This window comes from Phalacrocorax carbo, chromosome 1, assembly GCF_963921805.1.
Source record: "Phalacrocorax carbo chromosome 1, bPhaCar2.1, whole genome shotgun sequence".
NCBI lineage: Eukaryota > Metazoa > Chordata > Aves > Suliformes > Phalacrocoracidae > Phalacrocorax > Phalacrocorax carbo.
The window spans coordinates 203,620,557-203,634,761 of NC_087513.1; the positions used below are offsets into that span (position 1 = coordinate 203,620,557).

At 37.8% G+C, this 14,205-nt stretch overlaps 1 protein-coding gene across 2 annotated transcripts in view; it reads right to left on the reverse strand.

The window, feature by feature from the left end:
• ARHGAP42 (Rho GTPase activating protein 42) overlaps positions 1-14,205 on the reverse strand; it is a 172,286-nt gene that overhangs the window by 135,280 nt on the left and 22,801 nt on the right. The gene's annotated exons all lie outside the window — the stretch shown is intronic.

The following is a 14,205-nucleotide window of genomic DNA, read 5'->3' on the forward strand; positions in this document are numbered from 1 at the left end:
ATGAGCACTATTTCACTTAATTACAGAGAGTGAATCTTCAGACCAAACAAACGTCAAATCAATCCAAACTTCATTACAATTGTACACAATCCAACAACAAAATTGTAGATACAGAATGTCAATGTAACCACATAACTCTTTTCTTTTTTAGGTATACTAATGACAAATGCAGAGATCAATGTAATAAAGAATGAATTCGGTCACAACTTAGAAGGACTACCAGTCCAGATGAGCCCAAAACCCAGCAACAGTTCTCTATGTCTTAGAAGATGTACTATGGTATCTATTCCAAAGCTAGGAAAACGGGCAATTAAGATGCTGATAACTGCTAAATCTTATCAAAAATCACAGTACAGACAAGTTATGAACAAAAGCCAAGTCAAAAATTCTGTTTCAAAAGCATTATGTATCTGTCTCCATTCTTGGGGATGTTCAAAAGCCGTCCGGACGTGGTCCTGGGCAACCAGCTCTAGGTGGCCCTGCTTAAGCAGGGGCATCGGACCAGATGACCTTCAGAGGTCCCTTCCCACCTCAGCCATTTTGTGATTCTGTGATTTCACACGATCACAGATTTCCTTAAACCTCTGTTATTGTAAATCCATAAATACTCAGTTATTCAATGCTGGACACAAAATTAGAAGGCCAAACTTTTTCCTGGCAGGAATAAAACTTAGCATATAAATACACAAAGTGGCCTAATGTCCTAAATCAAGATGCACACACAGAAAGAAAAGTGTCATTTAAATTTGAACAGTCTCCAGCAGTAAGAAGCATTCCACTACCCTAAATGAAATAAGGGTTGAAAACATTTAAAACACCTCCAAATAAGAATCCACACAGTAAGATAAAAAAACATAGAAATTTTAGTTATTAAAGGTAACCACTATCAAGTGACAGAATTCCTACCAGGATTTTGCCCTACCCCTGTATTTACTCAGCCTGCTGATTTCATATTTTTACATGCAGCTAGAGTACAGCAGTCCAACAGAAGAATCACCAGTCTTTAGACAACAGATATGAGCAGATTTTTTCTTGTATTAGTCATGAATTCCATATGTTTATCTGATAAATAACTAGAGTGTAAAGAACTCTGTAATCAAATTCTGTACCTTTTTGATAAAAAAACATGGAAAACAGGAAAAAATGCTCCCCAGAATTATTGCATCCTTACTGAACATTTCCTACTGTGCTGCACATGAAGATTATATTATTAAATGTATTAACAAATTAGATGCTAAACACAGAATGTTTCCTACTGTTTGTATAGATGATAACAAAATAGATCTTTAAGATGAAGCACTCTCTTTTATGCAAATACAGCATCCTTGATATTCAAGTAACTGATTATTCTACAGCTGTTAAAAAGACCTAAACTTGAATTTGTTCGCAGCAGGATGCTTTTCATTTAAAGGGAATAAACAGAGTTTTATTGTTGGCTCTTCCACCAAGTTACTACACTGAGTCCTAAACTCTTCTACAAAATTGCTGCATACCAACTGATGCCAAAAGGAATAATATGGCCTTAAGGTGACTGAAAGAAAGAGATTCTATACTGCAAGTACACTGGAATGTAAAAAAATAATTATCACTAATGGGAATGCAGATTTATTTCCTCTGGACAATCTAATAGCTGCCCATGATGACCAGCATCTCTGTGAATGTGAAAGGAAATGAGGGAGCATGGACTCTCCCCTATCACTCTTCCACAGTGGAACAAATGTCAAGGGAAAGGAAAACAAATGATAAAAATATCCAAGGTGGAGTCTCCATTTTATATCCTGGATTAGTCATACACAGATGCCGCTCTCTCTTTCACTGTGTCAGCAAATCAGACAATGTTAATGCTTATGTTTCGAACCTGAAGGAGGCACTTTTAACCTAACTCAGAAATAGTGGGTATGAAGAATGTAGTGAGAATTACAGAGCTCATTGGATAACTTGATAAAATCATCCAGAATGATACCATTTGGAGATTTCTGCCTTTCTATAGCTTGAAAGTATTAGAGGATACCATATGAAGGTTAAAGCTGTTCAGCATAGCAAGGAATGAAATTAAGTTCCTAGGTCAGATGTTTCCTGTGACACTAATTTACAGGTTCTACAAAAAGTTAACTTTACCTAAAGATATAAAAAGTATTATTCTACAGAAAATTCCAGCTTGCTTAGACAGCTTCCTAGAGGCTGTAATAAGTTACTCTGGGAACTCAAAGCTCAACACTGCAATTGAACCACCAACACTGGACCAAGCAATGCAATCAGTTTTATTTATCAATTTCTTTCTTAGGAGCATCATCACTTTATTTGATTATAAAATTCACCTAGTCACAGAAAGGACCAGTTGTGCAATAAGCAGGCCTCCTTTAAGAGATATGAAGATTCAAAACCAAATCAAATCAGACTTAAGAGCTTCTTCAATCAAGAAGAGGCAAATGATATCACTACCATCTTATCTTGTCTGGATAAAAAAAAAATAAAAATGAGAAAAGCAGAAAGATGGAGTGGAGACCTTGTCCAGCTTTACAAGATGTCATCTATCACTGTATATCCCAGAGTCTTAATGTCACTGAGGGCCCTCAATACATCCTGTTCCTTCCAGACACAGGAAGGTAAATCCCCACACCAAAAAAAAAAAATCACCTCTTGATCATCTGCAAGCTATGTGGCATTACAAGAGTTGTTCTTACTCAGCTTCTAACGTGTACATCTTGATAATCATCTTTTCACGAGTCCACGTGAACTAGGATATTTCACTTAGCCTAGGACAGAAATTATCTTTTGAGCAGAGTCAGCTGGTCTTCTAAGTTACTATAAAAACCTTATCAGCTTTATTGACTGACAGTATAAGTCTATCATCCAGGGAAGGATGGCTGCTCCGACGTCTCGATACCATAAATATTGCTGCCCTTGCTCTTCTGCAGGCACTCGAATAGAGTGATCTCTTTGGTCGCCAGTGAAAGAATGAAAACGCACCCTGTTATCCTTCAGCTGCCAGAAGGGTGAATTTCTAACTGGCAATTCTGTTAAGATTTATTTTCCAGGAGTACTCACCTGCACCTTTGGTTCCTTGTTTTCCGCAATTCCAAAGGAGGATTCAGTTCAGTTTTGCAGCAAGGCATACAGTGAAGAGTGGCCATCTAAACACTACTTACAGTCAGAGAAAGGAGATCACTGAGGCAGAGCTACCTGTTTTAGTAAGGGTTGAAGCAAGCCAACTGGCCAGCATGATTTTTTTTCCTAAAGCTCTGACAAAGGAAGTACTAAAAGAAACATACTAGAATGTGACTGGAAACAATAAACGGATAATTGCAGCTTAGCCACAAGAAAGTAATATAACGCTGGTATTAAATACAGATACATGTAATACCAATCACCAGTATCATAATGCTAATGAAAGAATATTAAAAGTCATCATCCATTCAGGAAAGTCAGACGAATCAAAAAACGCATTACTCTGTTGTACTTCTTCCTGAAGTTTTATATTTTTCATTAATCTGCTTAACATATTTACCCCAAAAAATATGGAAAAAACCTCTGCATTATCCTACAAGTCAGGTTTATTTAAGATTCACTTTGTTTCAAATTGTCAAAAGGGAGGATTTAATTTGAACTGTAATATAAAAACTTATTTTAGGCTTCAGATATATCCAGCATGGAGGGCCCTAGGATGATAAAACCATGGTGCAGTCCCTTTGTGTTACTAGAACTGTTCCTCAACTTTCTTGTCCTAGATTTGTTAAACGGATCATAAAATAAATTCTTACAGAGCCTTGAGGAGGAGGAGAGAACAAAGTGATGAAAGGATGGATGCTATTAGCTGAAGGATGAAAGAATGAGTCTATTAGTTTTGGCACTGCCCAACAAGGATCAAGTTGTACAGGTAAGGAAACTTGACAAGATTTCTACAAGTTGATAAGCACAAATAATTTTTTTGGTTGGGATAGGAAAGTTGTTGTTTGTTTGGTTTTGCCAGTCTGATGGTTGGAAGAACAGAAGAAAGCCCAGGCTTTTGTCAGGATTCAAACAAGCTCCAAAAGCAGAAACTCTGTGCACTTGGAAAGGACCCATATCCCTACCCTAGTAACAGCTAGCAAGAAGCTCAGCAAATTCAAAGCCAAAGACTTTCTGCTTGTTTACTTACAAAGATGACTTCACTAGCAAATGTCAATCATCCTGGAAAAGCTTGGTACCAGTCACTGGGTTAATAAAGAAAAACAGCAGTTGAAACCTACTGAGAAGATTAAACAAGCCTAAATGAACTCCTGAACACCAGCTGGAATGCAGTAAATGGCACTTCAAACAACAGACGCTACGGCCAAAATAGTAACAGCAACGTATTTGGTGATCTGACACAAAGCTAGTTATTACCGTATGGCTTCAAAGACAGCAGAAGCAAAGGGGTGATGGCTGAGCTGGCAGGATATTAGAGGCATTTCTTCAGTCAGCTCAATTTCAGGACAGTTGAGGACTGGAAGGTAGACCACGTTCAGTCACCTTCAGTGTTTAAAACCTTTGGGCAGTTTGATTCTGCTACCAGGTATGACTAGCTTTGCAATGCCACACTTGATGAGCTATTTCATTTGGTCATGCACTGACATATTGGTTTATTAAAACCCAAGGTACTCTACAAAACCGAGCATTGAGGAGCTGTAATATGTGAATAAATACAGCAGAAACTGAACAATATTGCCAGAGTACTTGATAAAACAGCACGCTAAAATGCGGAGAAGCATTTATCTAGTTCATTGACTCAGTACTTGAAAATGAGTCACTGTTGTGGGGTTTTTTAATTGCTTTAAAAATAAATTTATTTTCTTGATTTATTTCATAAGCAACTCTCAGCCTAGAAACAATTTTTCTGGCTAAGTTATCTAAACACTTGAAAAGGTAGATTTATAACAGAGACATTATTACTGTGAAACAGCAGCTATGAGCATGATTTGCAGCATTCTTACTGCACCAAGTGACAGAAGCGAGGAAACATTTAAAAATTCATACAAGTGAGAAAAGGGCTTTCAGTATTACAAATCTGTAAAACACTATTTACCCAGAAAAATACTTGTAAGATACACGCCTCCTTACATATTTCATGACACGCTCCTTTACTGTGAAGACGAACTGGGAACTGCCTTGGGTTTGTTATTTTATATGAGAACGAGCTTCATGGAGGCGAGCTGCATCAACAGCCAGGAATAAACTGGAGGAACAAGAACACCCCACTGAGAAGCACTGAACTTCAACAGCTTCTGCGTTTGCTACAGTCAATTTGATTGTAACTGGAACATGTCACAGTGGGACATCTTTTTCCACATCACAGACTGTAAACACAGCAGCTGGCAGTAAAATTCTATTTAGGCAGTATGAATGATTAAGCAGTTAAAAGCAGTGATCATACAAGATTGCGTATATCACTACTATATTTCAAATTTCCTCCTGCCTTAAGGGCTTTCTCATTAAAAATCCAAGCTTCACAGTTGTTGGTCTTAATTCAGAAAACAGTACCCCAAAATGCATTTTCTTCATAATTTTTGCCACTTTCCACTCTTCACTGCTCACTACTGCTTTAAAAAGACAAATAAATGAAAATCAACGGCTGTAAGTAACCGTCTCACAGAGAAAATCTTCCATTTTCATAATGTGTATGACAGCACGTCAGCACAAACAAGGGGACCTGTAAAGGACTTACGAATTAGCCCATAGCAGCAGTGTTTAGCATGGGGACGTTGGCACATATGTCAGTACTGCAATTAATTCCCTCAACTGTACATGAAAAGAATTCTGGGTTTCACTGCCAGAACAGGTAACCCCAGCTTAATAAAACATCACCACCATAACACATGCCCACAAGACCTATAGTTAGAAAGCAATTTAAAATGCATGTTAACATGACTATTAAACACACACAAAAATCTGTACAGTCAGCTGATACAGCTTCTGCTGTCTTCAGTTTCAAGTGGCTTTCAATACTAGAGTCTTTCCTACCATACATGGTTCATAGCCTATACCTTTGCATGGAATATTGTCCATGGTACTTCTATTTTGCGAAGCCTATTTGATGAAATTATTCACACACGCACACTTGTTATTCTTTCTCAGCTGAATTAATTTGTGGATCAAAGTAACTTTTCTGATTGTCGTAGGGAAAAAAAAACCGACAACAACAAAAAAACACCAAAAATTACAACTCTCCTTTTACAAGTGATCGCATTTTTTCCAAACTTCTGTGGAAGAATTTAACTTGGCAAAACACAGGGCAAGCTGGTATAGAGGAGAGGCTGTCTCCAGGGGCGGACGGAGCTAACGCTGGCCACTTGCCACAATGCCTTCTAAAGCAGCCACAAGAAAAGACCACAAGGGAATACAGAATGCAGTGCCCAGTGCCAAGGACTGCAGCACAAGGGGTATTGACACAGTCTTTCATTGTTGCCATCAATGAACTCTTTATCCGCTTTATTCACTAGCTTCATTGGTGTATATTCTTTGCCAACTTGCTCTTCATGGAACAATAACAAGCAACTAAAATAAACAACCCCCTACCTGAACAAACCCACATTACTTTCCCACCTTAAGCTCGATGTTTTGCTCTTAATTTCAGGGAAGCTAGGTTCTTTCTCAATCTCCAGGGAAAGGACATCAGCAGAATACATCAACATGTAGCCCATGCATTGCTGCATTCCTCTGGGGTTAAATACAGCACTATAACAATTTGAAATTTTTCAGTGTAATTTTCTTACTCATGAGTATTTCCATGAGAAACATGTACACTTTACTTTCTCATTATAGTAACCACTGAGAAATCCCCTTGATCAAATGCAACAAAATCCCCACCTTCTTAACACTATGATGCAAGAGCTACTGAAAAGTCTTCTATAAAATGAATAGCTATTCATACCAACATTTTTAAGTCCCAACTTCCTCATGTTAGAAACTTGTACAGTACTTGAATATTTTAAGTCTTTCTCTATGATTAAGCACTAAATCTAATACATTCTTGAAGAAGCTGCCGCAAGACAGAGCACTGATGTTTAACAAGTGGGGGATTTTTTTTTAGGCCCCATTTGCATGCTTACTTGATAAAATCATACTAAAACTTCCCAGAAACATAACTGTTGAACCAAATAATGTTATACAGTCAAAAGACAATGTTGGTAATATTCCATCCCTCTATTTGCTATTCCTCTCTTTGCCCCAACTCACTTTGTCTGCATACATGGAAACATAACCTTATTCATATAATCAGAAGAACAGAAAGAAAGGAATTTTAGTTTAGTGAACAAAAGCTGTAAAGTTTATACAACTAACTCGTTTTGACTTTGCATAGTTATAAATACATGAAAGAATGAAAATACTTTTTTAGTTGCATGCCCTGTAACCACCAATGTGGAGGACACCACACAGTGTGTACTGTACATCTGCTTCTCTAAAGTTAAGGCACATATATAACCCCACAGCTCTTTGCCATATTAAGTGGTGTATTTTTATTTTGTTTTGATACTTCCACATTCTTGTATTTTATTTCTCATTACCTCATTGCTACAAAATCTTTTCTTTCTCTATATTTTAGCTCATAAGACTGTTCAATGATACTGCTGCATTTGATTAGAAAACTAACTATGCAGGGAATTACTAGGGTCTAAACTTTCCAATCATCAAACCATATTCACAGAATTAATGCAACAATAAAACCTTTACAAGTGACTAATCACATGGTTAAAAGCAGAAGATTTTCCTTTGCTACCAATTGCAATTTTTTTAATATTTTCCAAATATGGCTGAAAGTTTCAGAAAGCATTTGGTTTCATTTTACTTTTGAAATTATAAAGATTGGCTGTATTTCTAGCACATTATTATATTTTCCTAAATTATACTCAACCAAAACATTTCTATACAATGCTAGTTTTGTAGATATGCTTCTTTTCATTCAGTAAGCTTTTTGGCTAAGATTCACAGTAAGGATTCCAATATTTCCAATACTGGAATATTCCAATATTTCTACTCCATTACAGAAGACTAAATCTTTGAAAACAGCACATTTCCCTGCTTTTTTCCCATTCTCAAATAATTGAAAATCAGTACTCACTCACTCGCACTCTTCCAGCATGTTCCCTGTATCTGTTGATAGAACTATTCCATAGTTCTGTATCAGGAAGATCTCAACTCTTTAGCCTAACTTTTAACCACTCAGTAAAGCACATGAAACATACCTGAGAAGACGATAAGATTACATCTGATATTACACACAGTAAGTAATCACTCCTTATCCTCCTCCTTGTTAAGGATTTCTCTCACATTCAAGTTGCTTACTTCAGCTGAGGGCTGTATACCATTCTCCTCCTAAGCCTACTGCCTTTCAGTACATTTTGCTACACTTTCCAGGGAGATGCAGTTTGCTGGTCTCCAACTTACTATGTGCAACAAAAGAGTCCAGGTCATGGTGGCACACAAGATGTTTAACTGAGCCACACAACGAATCTTTTGTTCCCGTACTCCTCATCATACACTAGTTCTCACACTACAAAAGGATATTAACACTAATACTGGCGAGAGCCTTGTGCAACATCTCAAGCTGGTGTAACTCAAGGCTGCTCTAAAATCTCAGATATAAGTGTACAAACTCTTTCAGATATCTGTAGTAGTAATGTAGACAGCACACCAAGGTGTCCAATTCAAGGACACACAGCCATGTGGAACGGTATGGCCAACATCAAACACTGCATACATGCCAGTATTCCTCCCTTTTTCAAATACAATTAATTTCAGTTTTGTTTCAACAGTCATTTGAATGACAAACAACTTAAAGCAGCAGCCTTCCTGTAAGATTATACAGAAATCCTAAAGGACTGGGAAAAGCTAGAACATTAACTTTTTCCCCTTACACTTTTCTCCTTTTTGTTACTTTTTCATATCTTCTTCTATGTCATTTTACTTTAACTTCTGCATGGTTTTCTACCACTCCATTATCCATCCTAGGTTCCTAAACTTTCTTCCCTGCAAATTTGCTTTGACCCTCAACATACTTTGTCTTGCTCCTTCTGGGGATTTTAAATGATTTTTCATGATCTTCCACATTCTTTCCCCACCCCATGGATGTTTGTTTCCCAGAAGAGTGTCAGCCTTTTCCAGGGAGCTGGGTCCACAGCCCAGTCTTTCCCCCTAGTCTCCCTGAGACATGGTTTATCAGGCTCGCCGCGTCATTTCTCACTCCTCCTTGCACATCCCAGAAACAGCGAGCAGTGAGCAGGCAGAGAAGCACCACAAAAAAAAAGACAGAGAAACTAAGAGCAGATGCGGCCAGAGGCTGAAAAAGCAGAGGGTGACTTCCTGTCTGGCGATTGCCAGAAAAAAATATGGGAATTCCCAGATTTCTAGTGCAACGTAAAGTATGGGTGCATCAGATGGTCTTGTAGTGGTATTTTAAAACAGTTTTCTCTTTGTTCTTAATCTTACAATGCCTGCAGAGAATTTTTTAAAATGCATGTGCCTACTTACAGACAGCAAAACACAAAGCAATATATGATAACATCATTTCACAATATAAATTAAAGCCTACGTGGCAACGCATTCCTAAGGAGCCACAGTTCCAACTATTTGGGCAAGATGAGTTCTGCCAGTTCTGTGCTGCACACACATATGTATAGAATGAGATGCAATTTCCCCACTCCTACCCCTACTCAAGTAAGTATCCAGGGGAAAACATAAAAAATAGGGTTAGTCAGTTCTGGTATGAACAGGGAGCTATTAAGAAACTGCTTCTAGGAAAACCAAGAATAAATCACAGCAGCAATTATCATGCAGATCTTTAGTTGTAAAAATTTCTACAATATATCTTTAAATGCTTTTATGTGCCATGATTTTTGCATTAAGTAGATTCCCCTGTTCTGCAAAGAGAGCTGCTCAAAGGAGGATGGGTCACATTGGCCTGTGCTGGACGGTGGGGGAGGGATGAAAGGAATGAAAGCAGTTATCAAGGCATTTGTAAGTAGTGAGCTCTTGGAACAACATAAGAGTTGAGGGTCATGGGAAACAGAAGCTTTGCTCACCCTTCTTCCTGGCAAAGTTTTCTGCACTTGAGCAACAAAGTAAAATGTTTTGTAAGAACAGAAGGAGGAGGAGAAGGAAAAAATTAAAATGTGTATATTTAGCTCATTAAAAAAAAAAAATACTACCACTTTGCTTTAAAGGAAATGAAACACTTTCTATATGAAATTCTTTCAAGCTCTTAGAGCTCAGGAATACAACATGCGATTAGACTCCTTTGATCAGACAACTAATATCACAGTCACATGAACTTCAGTATTGCACATAACGGGGTTGTGTGGGGTTTTTTCCTAACAGACACACACACAAACAGATGCAAGTAACATTTGTTTGGAGAGTCAGATATGCACTTCCAGACCTGGAGGACAGAACCGAGACCTCAAATCAAGCACAATTTTGTCCAGTGAAGTTAAATGGCACCACATGCCTTTACCAAGTTTGGCCTAAAGTAGTTTCTTGTACTCAGATAGTCTACCATAGAGCTGATTCACTACATAGCTCCTTCTCACTGCTTCAGGAGAATGGATACCAAACACATCAGCTTTATATAGCCAACTAACTTAATATGCTAGTTAAACCCTCTTCTACCTTCAAAATATGAAAGGAATTCAGAAAATGCAGAGATGAGAGCCATGAAAGCACTTAGAAGTTTTACAGATATATTTTTGAGGGTTTACAATCAATCACTTGCAGTATCCTGAACTCAAAAATCTGTTACCAAAATACCTACATGTTAATAATTTGGGGGGGTAGGGGGGGTGGGTGGGGGTGGTAGTGGTGGAATAAGCCAAATTAAATATGCTTCATTAAATAATGAAATGTACATCTACAAATCTGTTTCACCAGGTGAGCTCTTGTTTGTACAGCTCAGGAATCAAGTGTTCCCAAGGAGTTTGCAGTTAACTCCAATTTGCATGTGACTATTTCCTTAACAGTTACGAAACAGTTTATCTTACACATTTTCCAGTTTTATTGCATTCAAAGGCGGCAAGAAATAAACCCTGTGAAAAGCAGTAATCATATTAAATTTATCTCTATGTAGAAAAATCATTTCAAAGAACAGGCTCTTCACATTTTACAGGAAAAAGAGAAATACCCCTCACATCCATTTCGTTGGACTCTTACTTCTCAGACAAAAATAAGGAGCTTTAATGATATTGTATTCTGCTGAAGTCTGCCTGGTTTTTTGTAAGTCAAGTAACTCGGAGGAAGGACCAACTAGGTTTCTACATATTTCATTTACATTTTTTTTTCAACTTTTAATTTTCTAGAATTTGGTTCTACTTTTCTGTCACACAAAGATTTAGGAAAATATTACAAGATCCTCTTGTTATCTTCCTGGCAGAGTGAATCCCTTTAATTAATAGTCTTACCATCCATTAGTACTAGTAGTGTTTTTATTATGGCATGTGTAATGAGTTCTGAACTATTATCACTCATGAATGAGACCTTGTAATTAAAACAGATAAATCATAACTAGGTTGTTTCATTATTCTACACTTGGGTCTGGTCAAGAAACAAATTAAGTATTAGTAATTATTTGAAATCAGGAAAAAGGAACAGAAACAGAAATATCATTAATGCCACTCCATCAATCCATGAGACACCTGCATTTAAACGCTATGTACAGAATTTTCTCGCTCCTTGACCACCCCAAAGTACCTGGGAAAGGTACAGGGAAATGAAGCAAAGGTAAATAATGGTGAGAATATCTTCTTTAAAGAAACACACTCAGTCATCAGCCTGAAAAAGACAACTGGGAAACCATAAGGTTCTACAAAATCACAAGCAGTACAGAAATGGCAGCTGTCTCTTCCGAAGTGAAAACAAAAGACTACCCAATATAGCAAGAAGCAAGCTCAAAACAAAGAAAGATGGAGCTTTTTTTCATAAGAAGTGTAGTTAAATCTTGAATCTCCCTGCCACCGGATGCTGTGGATATTAGAAATTTCTGTGGGATCAAGAAAGGACTAGACAAGTTCACAGAAGAAAAACTCACTGAGGGCTATGAAAGACATAACTGCTTGCTCAGGAAATCTTCAAGAATCAAACCACCAGAGGCAGTGGAAGCATCACTGCATTCCGCCTGCTCTTATTCTCTACCCTAGGCAGTCAGCGCTGCACGTGAGAGAAAAGCAGAACTCTCAGCACAGCGCTTATTTGTACCTAGAGAAGGGATTTAACACCAGCTAAGCCTCAGGTCCGACCTAGCATGGTCGTACTTATACTCTTTGTTAGGAAGATTTGGACACATATGTTTTGCAACAGCTTGAATGACTCAAGACACCGTTAGTTGATCACCACCATCTGCTGATAGGAGGTTATCAGTCTCATGGATGAGCCAACACACCATCAAGGATAAGCACTCTTTAGCCACCTATCTAGGGTCATCTATTTTAGCAACAGACAACAGTTAAGGAGGAAGAGCTGAGTTAATGCTGTAAATTAAGGATCACAAAGATGTTCTATCTTGCTGGCTGAACCATGGGAGATGTCCTCCAGGGGATGAGTGACAATGGGTAGTTTGAGACTGTATCATCTTTAACTGCTCTAGAGAGAGAAGAGGTACACCAAAAGGCTGTAATTCTTCCAGCAAGGACTTGTCTAGTGATTTGTGCTATGAGGTATGCTAAGTATACCTTTGAACAGTAAAAATAACTTTATTAATAAATCAATAGCTGACAAAAGTTGATTTGGGCTACCAAACCCAAATGGCTTAAACGAAGACTAATCATATAGCTTTACTCCTTTCACACTGTGCTTCAAAACTTTTCCTAACTTAGGTCTTAGCACAAGGGCAGCCACTATGTGGACAGCTATTCGATACTTGATTTTTTCCTGAGTTCAGTGTTGCTCTCTCCCTCTTCTCCTCCCACTATTGCTTACTGCATTCCATCCAGATCCTGTAATTATGCATTGATTATCTCAGCCTTCATGCAAGCCAAGTCTAGAAAGACAGTAAAAGGATATTTCTATGTCATATGCAGCACTGTTACCGTATTTGACAGATAGAGACACTGAAAGCATGACTGCCTAAGGCCACCCATTGAACTGGTGATTAGGCAGACCCTTCATGGTCATTATTCCAGATGCCATTCCTTTAGACCAGGAGATGCTAACCAGAGCTGGAAAGAATGCAGCTCCTCACACTTCCCTGTCCCCAGAAAAGCTGCAACATTTTTCTTCCAAGGGGACATAATTTTAAAAAATAAAGTATTATATTAAAAGGAGAGAAGAAAACCCTAATTTTATTAAGAAGAAACAAAAAAAGGCAACACAACCTTGTTTTGATCCATTTAATGCAGCCCCCACAGAATGCCCAGTTACTCCAGCTGCAGCAGCTAGTGTTCTGTATCTGTTTCAAGTCAGTCTCCATGAAAATGAGGAGCACACCACACAAAAACATGCTTCCTTACTTAACCTTCACTTGCTAAACTTCAAGCATCTTTAAAAAAAGCAAACCAAAGACAACAGAAACAAGAAGAGGACAGAACAACTATGGTTTGCAAATTAAACTCTGATGTTTCTTTATCGGAACAGTCTACATTTTAAGAACTTTAATGTAGGGGTTTTGCATATAAAATATTACCATTAGTCTTCAGGTGCTGCAGAATTTTATTTCTCTTTTATAAAATCATGTTAATTCCCACTAACATTAATTCCTACTAAAATTTCAGTCTAACCTCATCACAGCTCAATCTCAAGAATCAATATCCAGGGAAATATTGATGAGACAGAAAATTGAGAGCTTCTTTGCCTGCACACAAGTTTAGAGGAAGCCTGGACAGGTTTTCTCCAAGAGAAATGGGAAAAAATTCCTTCTCAAAAGATACAAAACACCGGAATAGCCAATACCAATACTTTTGGAAAATATCTACTCATATTGTTTCACACAGTGGAAAAGTCAATAATAAGTCATTAAGTCAATAATTCATTGCAAGGATGAAGAAAAAAAAATAGAAGTGCTCTGAGCCTAACCCAGTTATTTGTTATTAAGGTATTCAAAGCAAAATTTGGTGTTTAACCTGAGGACTGTGTTTTTATCCAAAGACTGACTGCAGAATATCCCTGACATCACCATAACATCATTTCCCCTCCAGCATGCCATAAGAAGTTGCACTTGGAACACAGGCTTTGCATGGCTCGCAATTTGTTGGCTGAATTTCCATT